The 13475-nt window shown below is 35.8% G+C and overlaps 1 protein-coding gene across 2 annotated transcripts in view; it reads right to left on the bottom strand.

Annotated features, from left to right (window-relative positions):
- Positions 1–11095, bottom strand: part of SLC38A4 (solute carrier family 38 member 4) — a 44305-nt gene extending 33210 nt beyond the window's left edge. The window contains exon 1 of one of the 2 annotated variants that reach the window (XM_037847204.1): positions 10959–11095. The gene's annotated coding sequence lies outside the window, so the exon portion shown is untranslated. The remainder of the gene's footprint in view (positions 1–10958) is intronic. The other variant, XM_037847206.1, reaches the window with a different exon arrangement.
- Positions 11096–13475: the final 2380 nt, after the last annotated feature.

The following is a 13475-nucleotide window of genomic DNA, read 5'->3' as shown; positions in this document are numbered from 1 at the left end:
CCCATGTTGTCAAAAGTTTCAGGACTTCATTCCTTTTTAAAGCTGAGCAATATTCCAATATTCCATTCATATCCATTATCAGGAAATAAGCCTTTTTTTTGTTCAATTGTATTCTGACTTTTATAGGAATTAAAGTGTAAAACTGTATATTAAGGATACAGGACTAATAGGTTTTGCATTTACCCTTTTAGTTACCCTTACTGATAGGGTAATTCATGATTCCAAGCCACTCTCTCCTGTCTTTTCCTTTCAACTTGCAGAACTCCCTTTAGTACTTCTTGTAAGGCATGTCTTTTGTTGGCGAACTCTTTCAGTTTCTGTTTATTTGCGAATATATTAAACTCTCCCTCATTTCTGAAGGACAGTTTTGCTGGATAAAGAATTTTGGGCTGGCAGTTTTTCTCTTTCAGTACCTTAAATATATCATACCACTGTCCTTGCCTGCATGGTTTCTGATGAGAAATCAGAACTCAGTCTTATTGAGGATCCCTTGTATGTGAAGAATCATTCTTTCTCTGTGGCTTTCAGAATTCTCTCTTTATCTTTGGCATTTGACATTCTGATTAGTATGTGTCTCAAAATAGGTCTATTAGAATTTATTGTGTTTGGAGTATGTTGTGCTTCTTGGACATGTATATTTATGTCTTTCATAAGAGTTGGGAAATTTTCAGCCATTATTTCTTCCAATATTCTTTCTGCCCCTTTTCCCTTTTCTTCTACTTCTGGGACACCAATGATGCATATGTTTGTGCACTTTGTGCTGTCACTCAACTGCTTGAGATTCTGCTCAATTTTTTCTATTCTTTTCTCTATGTGTTCTTCTGACTGTGTGATTTCAATTGTCCCATCTTTTAGTTTGCTGTTTCTTTTTTCTGCATTTTCAAATCTGCAGTTATATACCTTTAGTGTATTTTTTATCTCTTGTAGTGTGCCTTTCATTCCCATAAGTTTTGTTAAGTTTCTGTTTATACTTTCAAGTTCTTCTTTATTCTTACATACTGTGATCTTAATATCCTTTATGTCTTTATGTATATATTCCATCATCTCTTTGATTTGATATAGGAGATTTATTTGTTGTTTCAAACTCTGTATCTCCACTGAAGTTATCATCTGTTCCCTTGACTGAGCTATTTCTTCCTGTTTCTTAGTATGGCATGTAATTTTATTTTTCTTCTGATGTCTAGGCATCTGATTCTCTGTATGAGTTAACTCTGAAGGTCAGTTTCTCCCTCTTATCTAGGGTTTTATTGTTGACTGACTTTGTGTTAGGCTCTCCTTTGACTTTTGGTCCAACTTATTCTAGACCTTTAGAGTGGCCTGTGTTTAATTGATCAGATTTTTTCAGCTCTTCTTCATCTGATTCTTTCCCTGGATAGTGCTACAATTTTTAAGGCTGCACTTTTTGTGTAATTGTTTCACCTCCAGGAGAACTCTTCCTTTCCTCTGTTCCTTCCCCAGGAATCTTAGTCTGTTCTCTTTCTTATTGTGTAAAATTTTCTCCACAGCTCCTATGGTTTGTTTAAATTTGCTCCCTCACTCGGTTCCTCGTTTTCCTTACACTTTTCAGTCTGGGACCCTCCTGTCTTAGCAACATTTCAAACACCCCCTCCCCCCTTCTCCTCTCTCTCTCTCTCTCTCTCTCTCTCTGTGAGGCCCTTCTGCTCCTGATTTCTTCCCTGTTAGGGTATCCTGCCCTGAGGAGCTAGATGGGGTCAATCCAGAAAGGTAGGTCACTTTAGAAAAGTCCATTTTGCGTTTAGGTGGTCCAGCCAATAGAAACTGGATTGAGTGATGGCACAACACTTCTCATCAGTCTTTCTATTGTGGTCTCTTCCCCACTACCCCCACCAAGGGTCCTTTTGTATGCAGCACTCCTCAGGAGCTTGTTTTCCATTCTGGGTCTCTGTGGACTTGAGTTCCTGTGCCCGAAAGGCACTCATGCTGCTCTGAGTGCCTCTATAGAGCGTGTCCCTGGTACAAGGTGGGGGGATCCAGGCTGCTGCCTCTGAGCAACTCCCACACTGCACGGGACTGAGTGAGGGGGAGGGAAGAGGACTGGCAGTCTGGGAGAAAGTTTCCTACCTAATATTTTTCTTGTTCTCTGATTCAGCGTCTGTGGAGTTCTTCAGTCTCTACTGTCCTCCAGAGTTCTAAGAAAGTGGGATTTGTCCTTTTATTTGCTGAATCTCTGGAGAGGTTTTTTATAGGGAATGTCTTCAATTGCCATGGTGATCACATCCTCTAGTGGACTTTTAATGTGAGCTGCTCACATCCTTTCTCTGGCACTGCCACTTTTGCAATGTTGTAGCTGCTCATGCATCTTCTTGATCAACACCACTCCAGTCACAAGAAAGATCACTGCGCCCTACAACCAGCTCCTATCCGCAGATGTGAGTGTGCAAAGAGGGTGCCACCACTTTCTAATTCATTTTCTATAGTCTGGATGAGGTCGAAGATCCCAAGTTCACTTTCTGATGAATCCACACAAAATACAAAGTAGAGGGTAGCATAATGTTGGTAAATCAGTTTGTAGTCAGAGCCACCAATCAAACTTCCACCCTCCAAGAAGTTACAGATGTTGTCATCCCGCTTGAGGACTAGATGGAAAGTCTCTCGAACAATCTGCTGTTGAATTTCTTCTGGGAAACGCTGGTAGAAGCGGACCAGCCGCGGCTTCCCGTGGTTGTTGAAAACCAGAATCGCCTGAATCATCTACAAAGTATCATTTTGTTTGACGTTCTTCTCTTCTGAGCTCCAATTCCATGTGTGCAGCAGCCTCACTGATATTTATGCTTGCATCTCTCAAAGATAATTCAAACTCAACATTTACAAAACCTAACTTAAATTTCCCTTTTTTTCCCAGTGTTTCCTATCCAAAGAATATCATCACAACTTATACAACTATTCAAACCAGAAGCACAAGAGTCATCCATTATAAAGTTTTCGTTGATACTCCCCCACATCCAGTCTCTACCTATTTAGTCTAGTTGATTTTACCACTAACTAAAGTATTTCTCAAATTAGTCTACTTCTTTCCGTTTCTTTCACCATCACTCTTGCCTGGGCTACTATAGTTTCTTACGTGATCTACTGATAATTTCCCAATTGATCTCCTTGAATTCTCTCTTGCCACCTATCATTCATTCTCCATACAGCACCCATAGTGATCTTTTAAAAACAAAAGCAGGTCATGTCATTTCTTTTGCTCAAAATCCTTTAATGTCTGCCCTTTACTCTTTGGGTAAAGTCCAAAATTCTCAACATGCCCACAAGGTTCTACATGGTCCACCCACTTCTTCTTGCCCCACATCCCTCAATAGCTACATTGACCTTTTTTTCAATTTTAGTTTTTACCATTGAGAAACCATTTAAAAACTTACCATGTTCTCTATCACCCCAGGCCATTTGCACATGCAAGTCAAAATGCCTATAATGTTCTCCCCCTCCTCCATTCCACTCTCTACTTTATCAACCCCTCTAGAGGGTTACAAGAGTGTCTGATGTGGGATCTAATTTAGTCTAGGGGATCTGGGGAGGCAGCTCTGAAGAAGGGACATTTGAGCTGAGACCTTTGTAGCTGTACGTATACATTTCAGTGGTCCTGGGGGCTTCAGATGCAGTCTTTTTCACCGTGTACTCATTCATAGAAACCTCAGTGATTTCATTCACATTAAGCCATGCTAATCTCAGGTTATTTGGTATAAAAATAAGAATACAGAACACTTGTATGATGCTTACTACATACGAGACCCTGGTATAAGAGTGTCACATCTGTTAATCCTCAAAGGAGACTCAGAGGTAGGTACTATTTTTGTTCTTAATCACATTTTACAGATGAGGTAATAGAGACCTGGAGAGATTAAGTACTCTGCATGCTATGCTATCTTCACACTGCCATCTCTATTATAGGGAAGTAACAGCCTGGACAGGGAACAGGAACTCTAGCTTGGGTGCTAATGAGAACTGGGTGTAAATTCTAGCCAAATTAAGTAACTTCTGACTTTTTTTGCCTTCCCATCTGCAAAATGAGGGTAATGTCATTTACCACAAAGCAGTAATGCATGGATTTAAATGAGATTATGTGTGTCAAAGTTTGGTGTATAGTAGGCCCTCAATAAATTTAAATAATTTCCCTCTTCCATTAACCAGAATCTAATTGCTGTCTTTACATGCAAGCATGCATGGTGTTTTATATACATATCTAAATATGCATATAATTTACTTTAGACATTTATAAGAGAAGGCTTTATAGTTTTTAAAATCCTCACAAAAATTGTAAGGTAGGTACCCCTTCTTACAAATAAGGAATTTGAGACCTAATCTTATGCTATTTTTATCATAAAAAAACATTTATCCCATTATATTTTGAACATGATATGTCTCATAAAGTATGAACTAGTGGTTCAGAATTCTGGCCCTGGCCAAGGAAGACTCTCACGATAGTTGGAATACATTTACATAGATACATCTGCATGTCTGAAGATTCTGTTACTAACCCATTTTATAAGGAAATAACAGCTAAAAACACACTTTTAAAAAATTAGGAAATAATGAGAAATTATATATTCTGAAACATTTGCCTGCAGCACAAAATGCATACTTTGGAACACATAGGCTACATCGTAACTGTAGCCTATTGGAGGTATTTTACAGATGGTATTTATTTATTTATACATTCAACAAATATTGAGAATGAAATATGAAACATTGCATGGATAGGATAGAAAAGAATGATACTGACAAAGGTGAATGAGAAATACAATTTTCATAAGCATGGATTTTTCTGCTGTTCCCTATTTCAGTACATAATATTTCCATTTACCCAAATGCATACCGGAGAAATCTGACCGTCAGCCATGGCACCTCCCATCCTCTATCCTTAACCCCCCTACCCACATGCAAACTCTTACCAAGTACATAAATCCTTCCTTCAACATTTATTAAAAATTCATCCATTTCTGTTTCCATGGCCATTATGTTGTTCCAATTGATTATCTTCCTGAAAGCCCAACAATGATTTCCTCATCGATTTTTAGAATAAGACTTTATTTTTTAAATATAATTCTTTTCTATCGTATCCATGCAATGGTTAGTTCAATAAGTATTTATTCAGAGAAAAAAGTGAAAGTGTTAATTATATTATAATAATTTGTTTTAAAAGTCGATTTTCCTAGGTTCAGGGATTCTGTTTTATTCATTCTCTTTTTTTAATAGTGTCTGATTCATATTTCATTCCCAATGTTTGTTGAATGAGTAATAAATGCCATCTGTAAAATACAGCATATTTTTAATATGCAATAAGGTCTACATGCTCTTAACGCAGCCCAAGCTCTTCAGTCCCATATTGAATCACACCTGCTCTCACTACCTGAATACACTGGGCTCCTTTCATTACCCTGCTGTCACCTCAGGGCCTTTGAACATACTGTTCCCTCTTTCTGGAATGCTCTCCCTCACATTCTCCCTACAGTAATTCAAACAACCTGAAAAAATGCCACTTGTTCAGGGAGAACTTCCCTGACCCCCACATCTAAACTAGATTCATTATATGTTCTTGGAGCATGTTTTCCTTTCCCTCAGAGTACTTAACATACTTCGTAACTACATTTTTAGTTGTATGATTATGTGATAGGTAACCGTCTCCCACTAGGCTGAAAACTTCACGAAGGTTGGAACAGTGTCTGGTTTGTAGACACTAAATCTACATATTCACAGCAGCTTTCTGAGCTTCCTCACTTCTCTCAGTCTCTAGCACAGTGCCCAATATTATATTCCATTAAGATCAATACATCATATAATTTCCATAAAAGATATAGATATGTATTCTTGTTATAACTTTATAGGTTCATACTTCAAAGTGAAATGGAAATATCCTCCCAGTTACCTGGAAAAAGTACAGCCTTTTTTGCACAAAGAATGTTCCGTATTCTCATACAAAATCAAATCTGGTTTGAAAGAACTTTCTGGAGGCTCTCCATTCTCCCCACTGAAGCTGTGAGTTTCTCTGTGAAACAGAAGTCTTTGGAAAGGGCCTGGTTTCATGTGTAATGGTAGACTGGGTCATTGATTCAATTCAGTCATTCATGAAGTCATAAAATCAGTACTTGAAACAAATACATAGGCATACCTTGTTTTATTGTGCTTTGGTTTATTGCACTCCACAGATACTGCATTTTTAAAAATTGAAGGTTTGTGGCAATCCTGAGTCAAGCAAGTCTTTCAGTGCCATTGTTTCAACAGCATGTGCTTACTTTGTGTCTCTGTGTCACTGTTTGGTAATACAATATTTCAAACTTTTTCATTATTATTGTGTCTGTTTGGTGATCTGTGATCAGTGATCTTTGATGTTACTATTGTAATTGTTTTTGGACACACAAACTGTGCCCATGTAAGATGGCAAACTTAATAAATGTTGTGGGTGTTCTGACTACTCCACAGACTGGCCATTCCCCCTTCTCTCTCCCTCTCCTCAGACCTCCATATTCCCTGAGACACAACTATATAGAAATTAGGCCAATTAAGAACCCTACAATGGCCTCTAAGTGTTCAAGTGAAAGGAAGAGTTGCTTATCTCTCACATGAAATAAAAAGCTAGAAATGATTAAACTTTGTGAGGAAGACAGGTTGAAAGCTAAGATAGACCAACAGTTAGGTCTCTTGTGCCAAACAGAGAGTCAAGTTATATATAGGAAAAGTTCTTGAAGGAAATTAAAAGTGCTACTCCAGTGAACACACGAATAATAAGAAAGCATAACAGCCTTCTTGCTGATATGGAGAAAGTTTTAGTGGTCTGGATAGAAGATCAAACCAGTCACAACATTCCCTTAAACCAAAGCCTAATCCAGAGCACGGACCTAACTCTCTTCGATTCTGTGAAGGCTGAAAGAGGTGAGGAAGCTGCAGAAGAAAAGTTTGAAGCTAGTAGAGTTGGTTCATGAGGTTTAAGGAAAGAAGCCCTCTCCATAATATAAAAATGCAAGATGAAGCAGCAAGTGCTGATGTAGAAGCTGCAGCAAGTTATACAGAAGATCTAGTGAAGATAATTGATGAAGGTGGCTACACTAAACAACAGATTTTCAATGTAGACAAAAGAGCTTTATATAAGAAGAAGATACCATCTCAGACTTTCATAGCTAGAGAGGAGAAGTCAATGCCTGGCTTCAAAGCTTCAAAAGACTGGCTGATTCTTTTGTGAGAGACTAATGCAGCTGGTGACTTTAGGTTGAAGTCACTGCTTATTTAACATTCCAAAAATCCTAGGGCCCTTAAGAATTATGCCAAATCTACTCTGCCTGTGCTCTATAGATGAAATAACAAAGCCTGGAAGACAGTACATCTGTTTGCAACATGGTTTACTGAAGATTTTAAGCCCAACTGTTGAGACCTACTGATCAGAAAAAAAAAGATTCCTTTCAAAATATTTCTGCTTATTGACAATGCACCTGGTCACCCAAAAGCTCTGATGGAGATATGCAATGAGATTTATGTTTTGTTCATGCCTGGTAACACAGTATCCATTGTGCAACCCTTGGATAAAGGAGTCATTTTGACTTTCAAGCTTCATTATTTAAGAAACACATTTCATAAGGCTCTAGCTTCTATAGATAGTGATTCCTCTGATGGATCTGGGCAAAGTCAATTGAAAACCTTCTGAAAAGGATTCACCATTCTAGATGCCATTAAGAACACTTGTGATTATGGGAGGAGATAAAAATATCAACAATTAATGGAGTTTGGCAGAAGTTGATTCCAACCCTCATGGATGACTTTGAGGAGTTCAAGGCTTCAGTGGAGGAAGTAACTGCAGATGCAGTGGAAATTGTAAGAGAACTAGAATTAGAAGTGGAGCCTGAAGATGTGACTGAATTGTTGCAATCTCATGATAAAACTTTAACGGATAAGGAGTTGCTTCTTATGGATGAGTAAAGAAAGTGATTTCTTGAGATGGGATCTACTCCTGGTGAAATGCTGTGAGCATGTTGAAATGACACAAAGGATTTAGAATCTTACATAAACTTAGTTGATAAAGAATGGGCAGGGTTTGAAAGGATTGGCTTCAATTTTGAAAGAAAATCTACTTGGGATAAAATGTTATTAATCAGCATTGCATGCTACAGAGAGGCCTTTCATAAAAGGAAGAGTCAATTGATGTGGCAGACATCACTGTTGTCTTATTTATTTTAAGAAATTTCCAGCTATCAGCAATTGCCACCCTGATCAGTCAGCAGACATCAATACTGAGGCAAGACCCTCAACCAGCAAAAAGATTACAACTTGCTGAAGGCTTAGATGGTGGCTGGCATTTTTTAGTAATAAAGTATTTTTAAATTAAGGTATTACATTGTATTTTTAGACATAATGCTATTGCACACTTAATAGACTACAGTATGGTGTAAACATAACTTTTATATGCATTGGGAAAGCAAAAAATTCATGTGATTCTTATTAATGTGATATTTGCTTTATTGCAGTAGTGTGGAATCGATCCACAATATCTCTGAGATGTGCCTGTATTTAGAATATCATTAAATTAGAAGACAGTTTCATAACATTTACTGAGATAGCTAAATGTCCCAAGTAGATGATTCCTTATTATATATAAATTCTAGTTATTAAACATTTTAATGTGTTGTTCTTTGAATAGGGTCCTAAGCAACTCAGAATGGAAGAATCTCAAAACAGTAAATTTCTCAAATTTTACTTATGTGGTTCAACTTCAAAGACAGATATCATATCTGGAAAGGAAAACTGTTCTTGAGTTAAGAGATAGAAGTTATGACCTTCCCTAGTTACTGCAAACATTTATTTTACCTGATAAGTGACAGTGAAAAGGGAGACAACATTGTCAGAATGGATTTCCCACCATCACTATTTGTCTTGTCTTTCATGCCCCAGTACTGACGAAACCACTCTGAAATCTAGGTTTAGGCAGCAGATAGCCTCACATTTCATTTACCGTTTGGTTGAGCAAACGGGAAATAGTTATTCATACAATTTCTAAAAGCCGAATTATCTTGTATCCAAGGAACTGATTTTAATCCACATCCAAAATGTGGATTTTCACTTTAATAGTGGAATCAATCCAATATTACTTTCATACTAAGTTATCTTAAATAATTTCCCCAACAATGTCATTCCCGTCATACATCAATGTATCAAGATAGCTTGTTAGTCAATCATGATATCTCACAGAAATTGGCTTCCATAAAGCATTCACTTTCATTCACTCCGAGGTACATCTTAGAAAAGAAACTTCCGATAACAGTGGAAAATGCTTACTTAACTATTCCTTATTATTGGTGTTAATATTTTAGCATTTGCATTCCTTTCCACTATTCAGACATAGCTTGGAAATAATATTTAGAAAGAACTAAAAAAGTTGTAATAAGTGATCCTATGCTGAGGATTCTTCCCTTGGCTAAGAATAGCAAATGCTTGCTAAAGTAAGAATTAAAGCAGCCAATTGATGAGGTATAAAGGACTAGTTATAAAATCTGAATATGCTATTTTGCTTATAGACTTTCTATGTCTATTCTTAGATGAAGACAGATTCTCTTGTTATTTTAAACATAAATTCCCAAGTAAATTTTGTTCATATTTCCCAAACAGTAGTTAGTTTCTTCAGAAATGCATGTTACATGATATTATCACAATGAATTCTTTATGCTACACATTTTAATGTATGATATGTAATAACCTTGTCATGAATTTTTGATATAATAAATTCCAAAATGTCTATATTCTATATAATAGATAATGGCTCACCCCCAGAGGTACACTTTTTCTTCTTCTGAAAATAAATTATTTTCATTTTCATTTAAAGTAACTCATATTTTAAAAATAATAGTTTCAATAACCCTTAAAACATGCTGTATAACATATTTAAAGAAAACTCAAGAATTTAGCCAGCAAAACTCCATTTCTCAGAACTAAAATGTTGCTAATATACTTCTTAGTAATATATATGTAAATAATTTCAAGAAAGTCCTCAAGCATTATCTAAGTATAAATACAAACAACTGAATGATCCTGACCTGTAACATAAGTTACATTCTTTTCCCAAAACACTCCTAAATCGCTTTAGTTTGCTTAAAACAAAACCTCTTTCAGATGACCAACCATGAGTATGATGTATATTATTAGTTCAAATCTTTTTAAAGTGAGTTATAAAACATTCTTAGCTTTGCTGTTACCTGGACATTTAATTAAGTCCATTACCAGATGCTCTAAAAGATGCCAAACATATGGGGATGCTTAAATCTACTGGGAATTCTCCCTGTCTGATTAATAAATTTGAAGACTGTAGCTCTACTTTTAGATTACTGATTCCAGTTCTTCAACATCTAAAGCCAACCTTAGGTTCTATTCAATTTCTCAGTTTATTCTGGTAAATTTGCTCTAAAAGTAATCCCTCATATTAAAATGATCAAATTAAGAGGACAGGATAAGACACAACTTTTTTTCTTTTTCATTTGACAATGGTGCAGTCCAAATCCTTAGCCATTCAGATCTGCTACAGTCACATATGTTCATTCTTTGATTAGTTTTTATGGATGTTTTTTCCAAGATAAAGAAAAGTACATTGAGAATGTACTTCTAAAATTTATATTTTTGCATGTCATATGATGTCAACTTGTCATTTTATTCATTAAGCAGAAGACATAAATAACCAAACACTTGCTCCCTGCCATTTTTGTAATGTTTCCCTTTTCTGTTATTCACTGTCCTAATTTTATACTCAAACCTAAAACTATTTGCAAGGGACATCTGCAGTCAGGGTCTTCTGGATGATTAATTTCAATGTCTGACATTAGCCTTAATTGATCTTTTTTAAAATGAGAAAAAAGTTACCCACATAACATTTTCAAACATTTTAATTTTTAATGAACAATCAATGCCATAAAAAGAAAGTAAGCATTATTTCAATCCTGCAAATATTCATGTAAAAACAGTTTTACCTTAATTATCTATCCAGTTCTGTGCAGTCTTTTCTGAGTAGTTTGGAATGGCAGGCCCCAGTAAAAGAGTTGACTTATATGAACCTTTGAAGATCTAGACAATGATCAGTGGGAGTGAATGAGGAAAGCCAATCAACACCACCACCTGACCCCAGCACCTCCCTCTGTCCAATTTGCGTCAGCTCTAACAAAAAAAAAAAAAAAAGAGAAACTAAATTGGTTTGCTGTTGTACATTTGGATTAAACATCAGTTACACCAATTTCTATTTGCCTTTAGAATTTTGGCTTTTGCACGGCAAAACACACACTTGTTGAAAGTTTTACCATGATTACTCTCATCCTGTGTCAAGTTTCTGTAAGCTGATTGACTGATAAATCTAGAAAAGTTAATTTTTCAAAAAGTTTATGAATTGAAGTCAAAGGAAAAAATAACAACAATAACAGTAATAATGGAGTCACATTGCTTACTGAAATCTTATGATCAGGATGTATAGAAAATATTAATTATGTAGCTGAAAAGCTATTTTCTTTTGAACTGTTGACCAGTTCAGAGGAAATTTTTACAAAATGGCAGACACTTCCAATGGCACCAAGTTACTCAAAGTGCCATATAGTTGGAAATCTTAGGCCATTACCAGCTACGGTTACCACTCCAAAGGCAGTGCATCAGAAAGCAAAAGCCTATTTGGAATTTCTAAATGGATGTTCCCCCCTTTTAAAATAATCTACTCAGCTCGCCAAATAGCAGAGGAAGAGTTAAATGTGGTGGTAAATAATTTATTCTGTATATGTAATATATCAACAAGATTTATCATTCTGAAAGTGAAACAAGAAAAATAGATTTAAAATCAATACAAATTTAAGAGTTATTTGCCTTTTAAATATTTATGACATGAATAAACAATCTGATAACCAATCAGAAGCAACCCTAGATTACAAAAGTTGTGTCATTTCCCTTTTCTGTAAAAATAACTAAATGCCCTTTGAGTAATAAATTCTTAAGTTGATGCAAGAGAACATTAAACAAAATGTCTAGTTACTCATTTTTCTTTTTCCTTTCAAATGTGCTTGTGTGGTCTACTAACTTTATGGTATATTAAAGTCTACTTGTCTCTTAGGTAGCTTGCACTCTATTTTTCAGTTACCTTGTAGTTTGTCTTTCATTATATGAGAATAACTGTGGTCTAAAAAAATTATGATAACAAATGTACTACTTTTAATTTCAGGGAAATCTAAAGAATATTCCTTTACAAATTAAGTTTCCATTATTTGATTGTGATCTTTCCAACTAAGATTTTGTTCTGTTTGCAGAGCTACCAGATGAATAAGATTTAAGCAAGCTAAAGGCTTGCAATAATTGTTAAAAAAAGTAAATATTTCTGTTCTAGAAAAATTCCATTTAATACTAGGTCAACTGAAAAGCATGAAGGTATTCCAATATGTGAATTTCATGCTATGATATCATCACATAAAATTGGGTGAAGATAAATATGTAAATATGTGAAGCTTTACCTCCCTTAAAATTTTAACTTTTGGCTTCCTTATAATTCTGATCTTTTCAAGTGTACTAAATAATTCCAGTAAATTTGCATGTTTGGGGATTAAAACAAAAGGCACATGTAAGAGACTTCTAGGATGAGTTTTATGTTTCTTTTGAACCTACTCTACATAGCAAAATTCTTATCACAAAACTTTTCTAAAACTGACTCAAAAATTCAATATACACTTATAGAAACTAGTTTTACAAATATTAGCTGAATTAAAATAGCTCAGAAACTGGTTTGTTGTTAGACTCTTTTTTCCCCTATGTTACTTGCCATGTTTGGACATGGCCAAAATTAATGAAGAAATGTATGCTCTGATCTTGACAAAATTCACAATAACTTTCATAAGGAAAATACATACTTAAGCACTATATAATTAGGGTTCCTGAATTTTTCTTAAAATCATACCGTGATGTAATTTCATATGCATTTATTAATATGTCTGTGCTCCTTTGATTTCTAAAGCATGGCAATTGCAACATGTTCAGTTAGCCTCTGATTTGGTTCAAATATCATGGAAGAAACAGGTAGAGGAGAAGAATATGTATAGAGTTTAAAAAAATGAATAAACTGAAAAATATATAGATAATGAATAACGAAGCAACTCTGGGCGATGAGATGGCAAACACTTTAACCGATTCTTCATGTAAAGAATTCATGTACGTGCCACAAACAGGTATATGAGGCTTAGTCTCTGTGCATGTTGGGGGGGGGAGCAAGCAGGGGCACTAAAATATGTCCACATAAAGGGATATCCGGCTTCCCAGACTGTAACAACCAATGTCAGCAGGATGTACAGTGTGCCTTAGTACTCCAGGAAATGAGGAGTTCCCCAGGGACCAAGGACATCCAAGAAGGCTTCAGGGAGCTCATGGAACTTGAGGAAGGCTTAACATCATTCTAGGTGAGAGTCTAATAGGTAGAGAGGAAAGGGAAAGGCATCCAGTATGCAAAAGTACAGAAACGCTCAAAG

Source organism: Choloepus didactylus, chromosome 8 (genome assembly GCF_015220235.1).
Source record: "Choloepus didactylus isolate mChoDid1 chromosome 8, mChoDid1.pri, whole genome shotgun sequence".
Lineage (NCBI taxonomy): Eukaryota > Metazoa > Chordata > Mammalia > Pilosa > Megalonychidae > Choloepus > Choloepus didactylus.
The sequence above is the reverse complement of the archived record's forward strand: the minus strand, read 5'-3'. Positions and strand labels throughout refer to the sequence as shown.